General features: G+C 43.0%; 1 long non-coding RNA gene across 1 annotated transcript in view; it reads right to left on the bottom strand.

Moving 5' to 3' along the window:
• The window catches only part of LOC137477705 (uncharacterized), a 499,166-nt gene extending 490,554 nt beyond the window's left edge, over positions 1-8,612 (bottom strand). The window contains exon 1 of the long non-coding RNA XR_011001149.1: positions 8,559-8,612. This is a non-coding gene — a long non-coding RNA (uncharacterized lncRNA). The remainder of the gene's footprint in view (positions 1-8,558) is intronic.
• Between the last annotated feature and the right edge of the window lie 7,827 nt (positions 8,613-16,439).

The raw sequence follows: 16,439 nt of genomic DNA, 5'->3' as shown, positions 1-16,439 counted from the left end.
CTGGACTTGAAACATAGAGATTGTGAAGGAGAAACCACAGTAGCAATGATGCCAGTAAGGCTTCTGGAGGAACGAGATACTTGTCCAGCTCTGCAGATTTAGAGAGGATAGAACCAAAAGGACATGGGAATGTCACTAATAGCATTTTAGAAGAGCTTTTTGATATGGGTGGTTGGAAAATGAAACACAAACTCACTCTGGCCATTGTAATTTGCAATCACAGAGTAAAAAAGGATGAAGTAAAAAGAGAACAAACTGTTTCTTTATAAGGAAATATGGACATAATTTTTTTCTTATCTCCACACTCCATGGAGAGTCTATGAACAAGGTGATCTTATTAACCCGCTGCACACATGACAATTATATTGTAGAGAAAGGTGACACCAAGTACACGTGTGTCAAGCAGGAGGGAAAAAATTGAGGAAAATCTCACAGACTGGAAACAAGGACAATGTACAAAGATAAAGTAACAGTGGAAAAAAGGAATATAATAACCAAGCTTATATATTAAACAAAAATAAGAGAAAGTTTACTTTAAGTGAAATTACACGACAGTAGTAACAATCAAGTTACTCTTCAATTCTCTTCTTTCCACTGTCTGTTTAAGATAGTCCACAAGTAGCCACAATGAGACTGGAGAATGTAAAAGGCACCTGTTGACAAAAGGTCTTTTATTTTACTCTTACAGAGTTAGAAGAAGACAGCACTCAGTAGTTAAAGAAGGTCCAATTAAAATTCACAGAGCTATTGATCTTAGCCCTGCTCCAGTGAACCCTCTTTCTGCTTCTAGCTCATAAACAAGATGACATAGAAAAGAACTATTGATTTTTGTATGATATCTTTTGGACAATTTTTCTTAGAATCTTAAAATTGCATCAAGTGTTCATAAAACAAATAGACTTAATGTGGTCACATCCGGCAGATGGCACAACCCATTTGCCAATTATTTAACATGGGGGAGATAAACCAGACAGATGGGTTCTACTTAACACAAACTCAAGTTTTCCACCTGGAAACCAACATGCATCATCATTCTATATCCACTTGTCTTGTATGTGACAGAGCAATAACTTTGTACTCCATATAAGCATAGGCTGATCAAAACACCCCCAGCTGACACTTCTTTCAACCTAAGGAGGCTGAACCTCTCTGAACACATCCAGGGCTGCAGAGAAATTCTCCCCAGATGCGTGTGGCTTCCCGAGGCCACCCACCCACGGACACCCCATTGTGTGAGCACTTTGTTCATCATGTCCACAGCCTTGTTCTCTGTAAGGATGGTCTTTACTTGTTCCTGGATTTGTCTGATTCTTGCTTGGATGGATGTGCTCTTGGACGAAAGATTAAAACAGCAAAGACCTTCAAAGTCTTCACAGCTATGATCATGGGCAAGCAGCAGGAAGTCAATTGCTGCCCGATTCTGGAGTGTCGCATGCCTGGTGGTCTCTTCGTCTGCCAAGAGATGGGACAAGGCAGCAGACATGGCGTTGGCCTGCTTACTAAGCCAACACCCCAGGTGAGAAACCTCACTGAGGGCCTTTGCGGCAGCAACCCATGGTAAGAAAATGGATACTGCGACCCTCTTTGTTTTGCTCCAATTATAAATTTGATTATCACAATTTGGGTCAAATTGGGAATAAGATCTCTTTTGCCATGCCAGTCGAGTTTCTCTACACCAGTCTCTAATCTGGGTAATGTTTGGGGTGAGGGTAGTAAGCTGGCCAAGGCTACAGGGGCCCCCTTCGATTTTTAAGGGGATCCCTGCCCACACCCTATCACCACAGATAAGAAACACCCCCTTGGGGAGCACCCTGGAATAAGGAGAGGACTTGGAGAGTGTTTCACTGGTGTAGTTGCACCATTTTTTCTAACAAACTCCTGAGGCTCTTTGGTATCAATTCCATGCCAATCTTGTTGGGTTGGTCTGTATCAAAATCTTACACAGTATGTTGCTCTGGAGGAGCCCAGTAGATCCAATTCCTGGGGCTCCTGTGGTGTGTGGTGCATGAGGCAGAATCCTCGTCCACTTGTCCAGGTGTCCACTGGGTTGGGTTTCTTACCTGTATAGGGGTATTCATTTGGTGATAGGGGAATTCCCACCAGGCATGTTGACAGCAGGTTATCCACGCTCCCAATAGCCATGCAGAAGTTGTTTTGCTGGAGAGACTTTGCGAGCATGATCCAGACATTTTCTTTCAGCTGCGGTAGGATCCATCCATCTGCTGCCTGAATCCACAAGAGGATGGCGAAGGTGGCAGCTGCAGTCATAATGTTTCGGGGTGTCTTGGGGGATGTCGTCAGGGTGGCCATCATGTCTCCAAACGTGCACTGATGTAATATCAAGAAAGACACCTATTAATATTTTTTCTCCCCTCTAGGAGTTTCATAACTTTTCCTTCAGTCCCTCTCCCTCCTCTCCCCCTTGTTACAATTAATTGATTAAAGTAGAAAAGGGATATGTTTAAGGGTAATGGGCAGGGGGTCGAGGAAAGTGGTACAAGGGAAAGGGTAAACAGATATCGGGGGAAGGAATAAAAGAATCTGCAGTTTTGTAGGGTATAGGTACATATCTGCAAGAGATTAAAACTCTTGTGACAATATTTGGGTATACAGTCTTTTTCCAGCACCGTCTCCAAGCGACAGCATCTTCAGAGGTGTGTTGCAGCGAGGGTTCAATTGGGTGGTCTGCAGGTAGGTCTTCTTCTGTCGCGGCATCCAAGTAGGGTTTGATAAACTTCCCTGGGATCCATTGAGGGCCTTTATCTGTCGAGACACACCCTCTTCCCTGGGTGATGAGGGGGTACAGACCTTCATTGCATTTAGAATCAGGCTCTCTAATGAGTACAGGTGGCCTCTCTTTTAAATGAGCATATGTGTTATTGTGGAAGTGACGGAGGATTGGTGGGTTTGGCTCTTTTGCAGAGCAATTCATAAAGTTTAGGACATAAAGTGCCTTGCACAATCTCTCCACTGGGGGCATGAGCAGCACGCTGTCATGTTGCTGCTCAAGCATTTTCTTAATTTCCTTGTGAATCTTTCAACCACTGACTGGCTGGTGGGATTGTGTAGAATGCCAGTGCAGTGGCTGATGCCCCATGATTGTGTGAAGTCTTTGAATTTCCGTGACGTGAGCCCAGGGCCGTTATCAGTTTTTATGCTTTTTGGCACGCTGAGAGCGGCAAATGCCATACACAGATGCTTAATAATATCTTTTGATTTTTCCCCCACATAGCAGGAGGCAAACACTACTCCTGAAAATGTGTCAATTGAAACATATATCTATTTCAGTCTCCCAAAGGGAGTGTAATGAGTAATGTCTGTTTGCCAGAGCTCTAAGAATCCCAGGCCACAGGGGCTGACACCTGTCACCACAGATGGGAATGACTGGCAGTTGGGGCAAGTTGTTACAATTGCTCTGGCTTGATCTTCAGATATTTTAAATTGTCGAATCAAGGAAGGGGCATTCTGGTGAAAGAATGCATGACTGAGCTGTGCTTGTCGAAAAATGTCAGGTAGTGTTGGAGTGTTGGAGGTGGTGTTGGCCATCATCACCAGGAGGTCTTCTCTCCGGTTGCCTTCTGCAATGTAACCTGGCATATCAGTGTGCGACTGGACATGCAATATATGATAGGGTTGCTGTCTGTGGGAGATGAGCCAAATTAATTCAGAGAGCAAGGTGTATAATTTTTTACTTTGAATTTCCTTGAGCAGGGCATACTCTGACCGCTCTGCTATCCTGGCAACATATGCCGAATCGGTTACCATATTGAAGGGTTGTTGGAACTTCCTGAACGCTCACACAGCCATAGCAAGTTCTGTGATCTGAGGGGAACCGTCAATGTTTGGGACATCAGACTCCCACTTCTGAGTGTCTGGGTCCCTCCAGGTGAACACTGACTTGTGGGATTTACCCAAGCCATCAGTGTGACAGCGTCTTTGAAAGGAGTTTTACTTTTGTAAGTTTTTGGGGCCAAATGTATCGTGTCTTTAAAAAGCTTGTGCTTGGGGTAATGGATTGAGATATGACCAGGATAGCTATCCAGGGAGATCTGTAGATTTTTGTTTATTTGTAATACAGAGTCCAACTGTTCCAAATTTAAGGGAAGATAAATGCATGCTGGATCGTAGGCCACAAGGGTCTGGAGGCGGTGGCGACCTTTAATAAGTTTGTCTATGAGTTCTGCCAGTGTGGTAACTGTTTTTTGGGTTTGTTGTGGAAGAAATCAACCACTCAGTGATGATGAGAGGGTCTTTTAAAGTGTCATCCCACTGAAACAGCAGGGCGTGGAACTGTGGGCACTTACCAAAAATGCCAGGAGGGAGGGACTGATCTACCCTGTGTGCCTGATGGGACTTCATGGCGGTGGCGACTGTCTCCAAGGCTCCATGGGCTTCTGGTGACAAGGTGCGTTGGGAAGCCAGGTTGTTGTCTCCTTGCAGAAGGTTGAAGACCAGCTCCTCCAACCAGAAGCCGGTTGAAGCCAGCTCCTCCATGGGGAGACCCAGGAGAGGCCAAATCCTGGTGATGACGCCACACAATTGTTGGATGTCCCGTAGGGTCTTAGGATGTTCATTGATGGAAAGACTTTGGGGCACAATGGTCCTCCCCATAATTAAGAATCCAAGATATTTCCACGGACTTGACAGTTGAATTTTTTCCTGAGCTATTTGAAATCCTGCAGACTCCACAGCCGACACAGTTCTGGCAAGTGCCGCATCGAAATAAGACTTGGTGGCAGCACAAATGAGTACATCATCCATGTAGTGAAGCATAATTGCATCAGGGAACATTTTTCGGACTGGGGATAGTACTTGGGCACTTGATTCTCTCTTTCAAATACAGATTTCTCCAGCAATTCCTCCTTAAAGCAGAGAAACAATACTGTTAAACACCTCTGAATATACCAAAGTGAAGATTTCAGGAATATAAAGCTAATGGCTATAACATCACGATAGAGCTAGTACCTGCTGCATTCAGAAATAAACTAAGTATTAAAAACTACACATGCAGGAAGATTCAGCAAAGACTGATAATATAAGGTACAAGTCTGATTTTAAGAACCAGAAAAATAGCGTCATCCAGTACGAGCTGACAGCTCAGCTGGCATCCAAACTACTCTACATTTCAACTGAAATGTAGTGAAATACAACAGCGTGACACAAATGCAGAAAATAGTATTAGCAATGCTCAGATATAGCCAAAGCTTATCCTTTCTACTCTCTTAGATACAAATCTCACCTTCTTTAGGCATTCTCTCAAGATAAGCATAAAAATATATCACCTTCCTCATTCCAACTATGCAGCTTGAAAGAGAAACAATGGAGTACAATGGAGTACGATGTGCATAAACTTCTTACACTTCACTGCGTGATCCAGATTTGTCAGATGTGAAAGACCAATGCCACCATCTGGTGCTTTCCCAAGTGTTGTATCTTCCTTTCTAATCAAAAAGCAATTCACCCTCTATCAAATTCAATACTGAAAAGAGGGAAGTGGAAGAGAAGTGGTACTGAACAATAGCTCAGGAGGCTTAAAAAGCCCTTTCAGCGCAGCTGTTGCAAAAGGAGACCGATATTTTGGTGGTGCAAAACACTAATATCGGAGGTGGAGAAGGACTAAGAAAATTAAATAAACAAGCAAGGTCTTGTCAAAGAAAAAAGGCTAAGATTTAAAAAAAAAAAAAAACTAAGACCAGGATTCAAATCATATCCATAAATATCTAAGGAGTTATCAACTTTTTAAAATATTTTTCCAAGTATTGCTCACAAGAAGGTTGGGAATCATCCAAACAAAGCAGCATCTATTCTTATAAGCTTTACACATGAGAAAAACAAACAAACAAACAATCACAATTCAAAAGTTCTTATTTTCCTTCAGTTATTACTCTCTGAAAACAAAATCAGTTCCTGGTACTATACTCAATTTAAGAAATTTCCTAAAAACCAGATAAGAATCTTGCTTTTAAAACTGTTTTATATGTATTTCAACTGATTTTACATTGTATTGGAGGATGTTTGGGAACCCTCTGGGATAATCCCATCCATACCATTCTTGAGGTCAGGGAACATGACAGCATTCATTAATATTTCCTCCCTCTCTTCTTCGAGTGGATCCTTTAAGTGGGAGCTACTTCATTTCTGTGCTTTGCTGGGGTCAGATGAGCCTTCTCCACCCCATTGGTGGCAAGAGCAATCACAGCCCTGCTCAAGGTGCCGAACCCGCTGCTGAAATCCTTCCCCTGCCCATTTCTGGACACCAACACTGTGACCTACCTGTGCTCAAGGAGAAGGAGCACTTTGTGACACGTGGGAAACTAAAGAGCAAAGACACAAGTTAGACAGGCAGTACCACAGCATTGAGCGTGTGCAGCCAAGGCAGGATGTGCAGTGCCCCAAAGCAAGGGAAGTGCATGGGGGCTGGCAGGTCCTTGCCTCTGCTTGATCAGGTTCTGACACTGTGCTCCACTCTGACACTCAATACTTCTTAATAAAGTGCTGGCCTGGCTTGTAGCATGCTGGTGTAACAAAAGGCACATGGTGATGCTGTCAGGGACAGCGGTACACAGGGAGCATCATGTGCCCAGGAGCGGCTCTGCAGAGCCCCAGCTCCACTCAGGCACAGCACACACAGCCTCACCAGCCCCCATCCACAGCCACAGCAGGGCACTTCAGGCTACTTTTAGCCTGTTCCCAGCCTGGACACATTGCTTGGAAACATGCACAGATGTCCCAATTCCCTCTTACACAGATCCTGCATTTCCATCTCCAACATGCCTTCCCCTCTCCTGCCTTCTGTGGTTCACCCTGCCAAAACAGCTCTAAAGGGTACGGCAAGTACCAAGAGTTTTGCTCAGCTAACAGAAATACACTCTAATTCTTTGCAAGTGGGAAATGGAAGCTGTAAATCTGAATATTAGACATGGATAAAGTTAGCAGGCAAGGCAAAACTGAGAATAGGCATATACACAGCTGATTTTATTCAACTCTGGTTAATCGAAATCCAGGCACCTTAACATTCAAAGCACAGACACATTCACTTTTCCATCTTCCTTGAAGTGATAACTGCACAAGCTGCAAACTTGAGAGCCCCCAGCAGGACACACAACTTGTGCTACAGCAAAACTCCTTGCAGCTTGTAGAGATGCACCCCCTGCTCAATTAATCAGAAGTTCATTTGCAAAGCCATCAATCCACAGGACCTCCTTATGGTTATGGGTTTTGTCATCCTGACTCTACACTTCAGATTCCCTCCTGGAGGCAGTCTGAAACATTTTGTCACAAAGCTAGAAGGATGAATTATTGGGTGGATGTTGCCAATACAGCTTTGCATTAATTATTCATAATCATGGCAAAATATTTCCCACATTCATAACTTAGTAAATTAATAATTTAGGTGCATGTTTATCCAAAGATGATGATTCACACAGCAGCCCATATGATGTAGCATTTAATCACTCCTTGAAAGTTAAGATACCTGTCCCATAAAGTTTACAAGAGCAATATCTAAACTGCAACAAGTTTTTAGCTAAGTAACACAATAAATCTATATTCATATCAGAACAGTTGGATCCATCTTTGTCATCTCTACCCAGCATCATCAATTAATTGCTTTCCACTGTTCACTTCTCATTGGGCCAGCTTCATTGAAAGGGTGGTTTATGTAAGCAACTTTTTTAAAACATTAACTTCTAAAAGCCTGAAGTTGGATAATGATAAATGGATATTCACATGTGTGGTGGGTTCAGCGCTGGCTAAATGTCAATGTACCCTTTAGAATTATTTATACATTTTCTTGCTGTGAGATAGAATTAGGAGGAAGGCAAAGCAGGCTTAAAACATTAAAAGGGTCTTAAAAAGAAAGGTTTATTAACAGTAACTGAAAGAAAGAATAATAAGAATCAGAACAAAACCTTTAGAACACTTCTGCTCCCCCTACAACCTTTTTTTCCCCACTAACAATATAGAGAAACAATTCAGTCTGTCACTTCTAGAACAGTCTTTCTTCAGTTCACTTAGGGGAAGGAGTCCCTCTTGTCAGTTTATGGAGACTTCTCCACAAGGAAACAGTTCTCTCATGGCTTTTAATTTTCACAAATAGCAGCTGCCTGGAAAATCTGCAGTCGTGAAGTCCCTCCCATTTTTCACAGCTCTTTCCACAGCCAATGGTTTATAGGCCATGTCAACTTATGGAGTACTATTTTAAAGATGAACTCTTTAAGAGTAAAGGTCTCTTTATCTATCTTTGAAATCATCTTAATCTCTGGGAACAGAGGTCTTCTTCTCTCCCTGGGGGCACAGGGTCTTCATCACTCTTCTCTGTCTCTCTGTTCAAACTTCTCATAGGATCACAGCTGCCTTAACATCCACTTGCTTTAGTTTTGCTTATATCTACAATTTGAACGATTCATCTTCCCATACTTTTCAATGTGTTACAGGGGAAAAAGTATCTGCTGTATCAATTATATTCTTCTCCATAGCTTTACAAGAGAATTTTCAACGTAAAACTAAAAGCATCTTCTCGTCCCTCCTATCTGGGACTTGACTTCTTTGTCACTGACATTAGCATTTCCCTGTTGTTTCTCTACGTGTCTTCACTCTGTCCTTTTCTCTCACTGAGGGAGGATTGCAGCTCTACAAGCCTTATTTGGGCACTGAAAGAGTTAAGATCTCACCTGAGATGGTGATCCCTGCAGGGACGGGATCCCTGCCAGGCAGTGGCCAGATCACTCATGGTGATGGATCTTCAGGCCACACTGGGGCTGTGTCAGAATCTCAGGGGGCCCGGGCTAGAACAGCAGCAGCCACTCTGGCCACATGGCTGTTTTCCAGCCCCTGCTGTGTTCAATTCCAGCCACGAGGCTGCTTTCTGCACAGGCTGCAGAGCCACCTTGGGTTTTTCGGTGGCCGCGCTGTGCGAAGGGCCAGGATCTCATCGGCCAGGCTGAGACTCAGTGGCCGATGGTGTCCTCTCCCCCTGCCCTGCAGCTGCTGGTACCCTGTCCAGCCGGGATAGGGCTCCCTGGGAAAGGGCCTGGCCTCGTGGCAGGGGCCATCCAGCCCAGCAGAGACCTGTTTGCCAGCCAGAAGGGAAAGAGAATTCCTGACATCTGTTCATTTTTACATGTGTGTTCACAGAGGCATGCCAGCTTTCTCAGTGGTTTAACAGATTGTCACTTCTCAAAACTAATTACTGATTGTTTTTTTGTCAAACAGAGGAATCTGCTAGCAGCTTCTCTTAGAACATCACTTCCATGATGCAAAACCAGCACAACATATATCATATGTGCTGTAATTGATATGCCAAAGTAACAAAGTGGTATTTATTAATATGCAGATTTGAAAGGTAGAAATAAGCAGTATTTATTTAGATCATCTGTTAGTAGGTATTGGTATTCTCAAAAACACCTGGTGAAAATCTAAACTTCTGCTGAGGTAAATGGAAACATTCTGGGTCTACCAAAGTAAGATCTGAAGCCCAAAGCAGTAACCTGTTGGTACTTTCCCTCCCAATGCCATGTAAGCGTTTTTTTATATATTAGCTCCTAGGAAAGTCTGCTCTGTGAGACAGCAAAGTTTGCTTTTGAGCAAAAGGCCCATAATTCCAAGACTTTCCTTTGCAAGATTAAAATCTGATTTTCCTTTCCCCAAAACTAGAAAACACTGTCTTTTTTTAATACATGTCATTCCGGTTTTTGCTATTTCAGAGGCAGGGTAAGCCAAATCCTAGGTCCATAACACTATGGACCTACTCCATCATTTTCATGATTGTAATGTGACTCATGGTAGGGAGTGGGCTGGAGACAAAGACCACTCACCCCAGTGTTCACATGGCAACAGAGAGAATTTATTTCCCAAGCCCTTCCTTATATAGGGCTTTTGAAAAACCTGGTCTGGATACTTTCATTGGTCTGATCTCTATGCCCCTTCATGTTCTTGCCAGTGAAATGCCTGCAGCCTTGGGAGAGATGTGACTGGGCGAGGCCCCTGTCACTCAACAGGGGCCGGTTAGTTTGCCTAGCACAAACCACCTAGTAGATGGCAACAAATGATAATATAAGAACCAAGTATGTTTACAGTCTGAAAAATCATTCACATGAACAACTTTCCTAAGGAGGTGGCAGATACACCACCACTGGCAGTTTTTAAGATATGACTGGACAAAGGGCTAGATAATCTCACCTAAGCTCCCTTTCCCACAAAAGCTGGGGCAGCTGATTTGAAGTTTCCTTCAAATTTGGGCTTCTCTATGATGATTCTATGACATCTGACCCAGTGCCCATAGCTCAACCCAAGAACCAAATATTATTCTTTTTTATAAAACAATATCACTAGCACATTTTCCATGCTGTCTGGCTAAGTCTTTAATGCAGGAGCTCCGGCACATTATTCCTTGTCCCTAGACATAAGGAGGGGAGCAGATAATTACTGGGGGCTCTACAGATCTCTCTTGCATCTGAGAGCTGATGTCTTCTCCAAACCTTCCTGTTTTGTTTTATATTTGCAAACCTCTGCATACATAGTTCTTCCAAGATCATATTTCATGTATCTCTCACCACTTTTCTCTTTCCTCCAGGCTACTTTTGCCTGGCTTATAAGCTGCTGTTAGACCAGAGCCTGAACTCCAGGCTGCGTCTGGCAGCATGACAAGCAGAGTGGGCAGATTTCCTGCAGAAATATAAATCTCCCTCAGACATCTAAGCAATGATAATACTTTTCACAAAAGCTTGACCTTGCTGGCATTGGGATTCAGGTGAACAGAGCAGAGTAACTCCCAGCATTCTCTTCTGATGGGGTATTCTGTGTCCTGTGTCTCTGCAGATGCTGCTCTTACACTTCTCCCTGTCCAACTGCTGAATCTACTGTGCCAGTACAATTGGATGCTTTGGCAGGGGGATGTTCATTTGGAATCCTATTCCTTCCAAGTTCCGTATTGTGCCAATTTGTTAAGTGTACTCTCCACCCCTTCCTTCAATTCATTCACAAGTAAAAGCCATACTTGAGTGGCACCAGGCCCTGCTGAGGAACACTCATCCTGTTTCACAGCTGCCACTGACAACTATTCCCCAAATGCAGCTTTCAGCCGCTCACGCACCACCAGTAGCTGTTCTCACTGACACAGTTCCTCACAAATCCCGAACTACAGCAGGCAGTCTCCCATTTGTCATCCTGTAGCAGGCAGAGCTGCCTCTATCACAGCTGGCTCCAGCCCATGGCAGTGCAGTTTACCTGTGCAAGGGGAAGGGGTGGAGGAAGTGCAGCAGCCTGGTAAGAGCACACACTGACTCCACCAGGCAGAACACTTTTACAGATGCAGTAATTGATTGCCTTTGCAACAATCACACTCTGCCAGCTTCATTTTTCAGGAGAAAAACATCAGATTGGAACAGATGGGGGAAGATCAAAACAGACTGCACAGAACAGGCACAGTCTAATGGTGGATTGGGAATACTGAGCAAATATAAGAAGCCCATGTGCTTTGTGTCTGAATTGGAAACAGAGCTCTTTCATTGCAGCTTTCAAATGCTGGTGTAAACACTCTTCTATCTGTTCTGACAGCTAATGGAAAATGATCATATTTGCAATAGCTTTACTTAGGGCTCAATGCTGCAGTTATGACCAGGATCACAGATCTGCCTAAAGATGGGCACAGACTTCTCTTGCTCACAGGAGGCAAGGAGATGCAAGCACAGAGCGTGTCCTCGAGTCACAGCTGCTCCAGCAAGCCACAGCTCATCCCTCACCTGGTCACCAACACCGTATCCACAAAGTCAACTGTGCTCAGCAATGCCATTCCATCCTCAATCATCTTTTGAGGAACATAGAATCAATCTTCCACTTGGGACACGATGATACAGAAAGTAGTTCTGGTAAAGAAAAAGTAAACTTTGTTATTTTCTGGTACAGTGAGGCAAAACAGGAATCCAGATAAAAACATAAGTAGCCTGTCCATTCAGAATCAGTTAATTTCTATTCTTTCCTCTGCATGATTGTTAAATGCTGGCTCTACCCCTTTTTCCTTGTATTTCTAAGGTGCAAGGAAAATTTCCATCTTAAATCTTCATTCTCGGTTTAATTATATTGGTGGAGTATTGCAGTGAAATGAGCATCCATCAAATTGTCCTGTATTTTCACTCTGAGTGATCCTACTTAGGGTTGGAGCAGGGAGGGTTACACTCATAGCACTGACTTTTTTTTGGTGACTAAATCTAATCAATCAATCCTTTCTTTACATGGCAGGTTAAACATAGTGTTTTCACCCAATTTCTCTACAGCTAAAAAAAAATGAATAGCTCTTTGCCAAAAATTGTATCAGCTATAGCATTTGGACCCACCTTTTTCAAAAACGAATGCACCAAAGACCTGGAATTTCATCACCAGATATACCAAAAGAGATTAAAAACTTCCAGGAATCCATGTGGGGGGGAAAAAAAAATTACAACAGCAGGCTATCACTGAATCCACCAAGCAGAAATAATTAACACTTGTTTATCTTTGTGAATAACACATAGTGTCACTGAGGGTGGAGACAGGAATGCAACACATACACACCAAGGGCCATGCAGCAACAGCCAGCGTTTATTGAAGGGCAGGCCCTCTTATAGGGGCTTTAAATTCTCCGCTCATACAGAGTTGATTGGACAAAGGTTTAAATTTCACCCAGCTCCCTGGCCAATGATGTGGGTGCATCCTTGGCTCAAAGGAATTGGCTGGGGTCCACTTGTCTGAGCTTGAATTCAGCCAATCACTTTCATACTTGGCGACTTGTTTACTTCAATGAGCTAACTGGCTGAATAAGTGTCTGTCAAGGCTGAATTGTGTGTGCTGCTATAGACCAGCTCTAGCGGTCACAGCATAGCTGTAATAACAGCTTTGCTTTCAGGCAACCACTATGCCATGTAGCCAGGAGATACAGCCAGAAAGTAAAGCACATTTCAACAGTTCTGTTCTCCTCATGCTCTTCCCAGCAGGACTGATATAGGTGCTGAGGAAAACACAGATCTAGGGGGAAGGACAGCCTCCCCTCAGTCCTTCTGACAGGTTTTCTGTATAGTTTTCTTCAAGCCAGTGCACAAAAATCCCACAAGTAGCACCTCATTATGAAAAGGAAGCTTACACTCATTGGAAATTTATTTTTATTCTCCTACTGGCTGGGGTTTTGGTGCTTTTCCTTGCATTGTGAGTGCCTCTGCCAAGTATGCAATACAGCTTGCTAATGGAAAGCTTGAGGATAAACCAAGCTTTACTAAACTGGTTTTCCTCACACTGTTGCTTCTATTCCAGCTTCTTAGTCAATGTTTCCAGTCACCACAATCACCTAGTAGGAATGCAGAAGAAATTCAATGCCTTTTGGGAAAGGTGACCCTCACAGAAGGACTAATGACAATCCTTGGTGTACTTATACTTTAACTATTTATTTGGGCCTACTCAATTTAAACAAGTCTGCCAGGCTAGTAAGCTGGGACACTACTGGTGCTCCAACCCATCACTTGTGTCCTTACCATAAGCAGTGAAAATATCCACGGTGAAGGCAACGATTGCTTACAAACCCACCTGCCCAAAACCTTCAGATGCTGCCACCTTTCACAGGCTGCAGGGACAGAGACGTCCCAGGCCCAGGACAATACAGGCAAGCTCTAGCACCACCTTCCCTTGTACCACAGGGGACAAGGACAGCCGATAGCCTAGGATGCATGACTGCTATGGGCAAGTGTCTTCAGAGGGTTTCCAACACCAGAAAACCACTGGGTTTGCTTCCAGGATCACTCATCTCAAAACTGCCCCAGAACGCCCTATTTCAGCAGGGCCTAGAGATGCAGCTGCACATGCATCCCAGAGGCACAGTGTGGATGGCGCCAGAGCCACCCCTGCTTGGCACAGGAGCCAAACAGGCTCCACAGCACTGTTGCTGCTACAGCACAGCTGCAGAGATTGTGCTCATGTAGCACAACTGTGAGCTGTGCACAAGCACTGCCTGTCCCTCAGCTACTTTTCTCTTTGAATAAGAGAATTTTCATATAAAAAGGTAAAAGAAAATCCTCAACATTTGTTTTGCTACCAAGGCACGCTATTAAAAAAAAGTACCTCAGACCAAACCTTTGAATCTGAGCATCTTCAAAGAGCAAGGCTAACAGCAATTCTTTCATTCTTTTTCATTTAAATTGAACTAAATGGTTTGCTGCATACATGCTGTTCACTTCAAAAGACCATTCTTAATCCCTTAATAAATAGCAGCCTAGAAGGAATCACACAAAAGTGAGTTTTTAACGCATTAGCCAAAACAGCAGCCAGCAGATGGGCAGGACTGAATTAACTGTGTGAATCCTTCTCACAGGTATCTTTGCAAAGTGGAAAATTAACAGTAGGAAAGTATTATTAGAAGGCAGAAAGTTTTTTAGGGTTTTTTGTTTTCAATTAATGAAATAGGTTTCATTGCACTCCAGGTTAGGTGATATAAAACATGAATCTATTTTTAAAAACACAATGCAACAATACAAATCAAACTCTATTTGTACCTATCAATTATATCTAAAGAGTAATGATGATGTGAAAATGGTAATAAAAAGAAAGTAAAAAGCCCCAATCTTGTCACATAATTGCTCTCTGGTTTCAGTGACTACTTCTGGCAGATTTGAACTAGACTACTTTGAGTATCACACTTTACAATAATCTGTATGAAGACTAGCTTAGCAGGTTCATAAACTGATAATTAAATAGAAAAAAAAAAGTAAATTAATACTTTTTCTATTTAATTTATTAATTAAATAGAAAAAAAAATTCCACTTTAGGTAAAACTCTTCCTGATTCATCCTTGGCTGTGAGAACTTTTGGAACTGCCTTATCTCCAATCACCCATGCAATAGCTGAAATCTGAGTTTAAAAGGAAAGTTCCCTTCAATAGAAAGGATGAAGATTTCCTTGTCTGCAGGAAAACTTTACCCTTCTCTATACCTTAGCATGTTTATTTACAAGCAACTCATTGGCTTTCCAGCACAGACCAACATCTACCCTTATCACCCACTTCAACAAAGCCCTGGCAATCAATTGACAGCTATCAAACACCAGCCATACTCTGCAGAGTAATTGGAACAGTTTTGGAAGGACTCCTTTCAACCCTTTTTGGAGGTACCAGCTTTTGAGGGATCACCACTGAGTCTTTATTCTGATAGAAAGATGTTCAAGCTGTGATCCCTCATCCTCTGAATTTTAAGAGCTATGGTGACCTTCAGTGATTTTGGTATTTATCACAAAACCAAACACAATTCCATAAGCCTTGTTTCTGTTACGGAAGTAGCATACACCTGCAATACCTAATCCTACACATCACACTCCAATTTAGGGCCAAAAAGAAGTCACCCTAGCTGAGTACATAATCCAATGAGCACCACTGTACATACTCAAAAGGCTGCATACATCAGTTCATCTCTCATTTTTGGTCAAAAAAAAAAAAGGCAAGGAAAAAAAAAGAAAAAAGAAAAGAAGCCTGTGAGTTCAAAGAGAGAACGACACATACGAGCATGTCAGCACTCATCTCAGCCTCCTCCTGAGCACTTTGTACAGATCCAGCCTCTCTGAGAATAAGCATACTGTGGATTTTAGAAAGCAGAAAGGTAGAGTGGACGATCAGAGCTCCTGTGGAAGGAACAATTAGGCAGGTTAAGGCTCTCCCTGGCAAGACCCGTGACTAAGCACAATGTAACAAGTTTCTGCCAACTCAGCAGTGAGATGGGAAGGTAAATAAGAAATGTCCATTAACCATCTCACATTAGCTATAAGAAACAGGGGACATCAAATGAAGTTATCTGCTATAGAGCCAAACCAAAGAAATACAAAGATTTCACAAAACTGACTAGACTGGGGAGCTACAATGAGAACATTTAAAAGGTCTCAGTAAGCAATCAGTTACATTAATAGATTTTTTAAAACTTCATTTGGCCCTAAGTGCAAAGGTGCCATCACCTCTCCCTGAAGCTATCTCTGCTCCATTTCAGGAGACAGAGTTTTCTGAAGCATCATTCCTATTCATTTTCTTTGCTTCCTCAGGCACCTGCTACCAGCCACTGCCAGACAGAGCCACCCATATGCCTTGAGACGGGTGTTAAAATAGTCTATAACTTAAAATATAATGTAATCAAACCTGGAGTGAGTACTGATACAATAGTCTAGATGCCCAGGAGCCTTGTGATCCACACACAAGAAAGATTTCTTCTTTGTGTTAGGGTGTTCTCTTTTCATGAAAAAATTCGGGTTAGCTTTTTTTTCTTCCCAGAGTACCAAGACCTCTCTTATCCTCAAAGCCTTGAGGTACAAAAATTATTTTCATTCACAACAGAGCAGTTTAGTTTGTGTTACACCCCAAGGTGTGAGGGTATGTCTTTCCCTAGGAAAGGGTCACAGATGAGCTGGGGTGGCAGCTGTCCCACACCACCCTGGGCTAGCAA

This window comes from Anomalospiza imberbis, chromosome 8 (assembly GCF_031753505.1).
Source record: "Anomalospiza imberbis isolate Cuckoo-Finch-1a 21T00152 chromosome 8, ASM3175350v1, whole genome shotgun sequence".
NCBI classification, from domain to species: domain Eukaryota; kingdom Metazoa; phylum Chordata; class Aves; order Passeriformes; family Viduidae; genus Anomalospiza; species Anomalospiza imberbis.
Note: the sequence above shows the minus strand (reverse complement) of the source record. Positions and strands in the feature narration are given on the sequence as shown.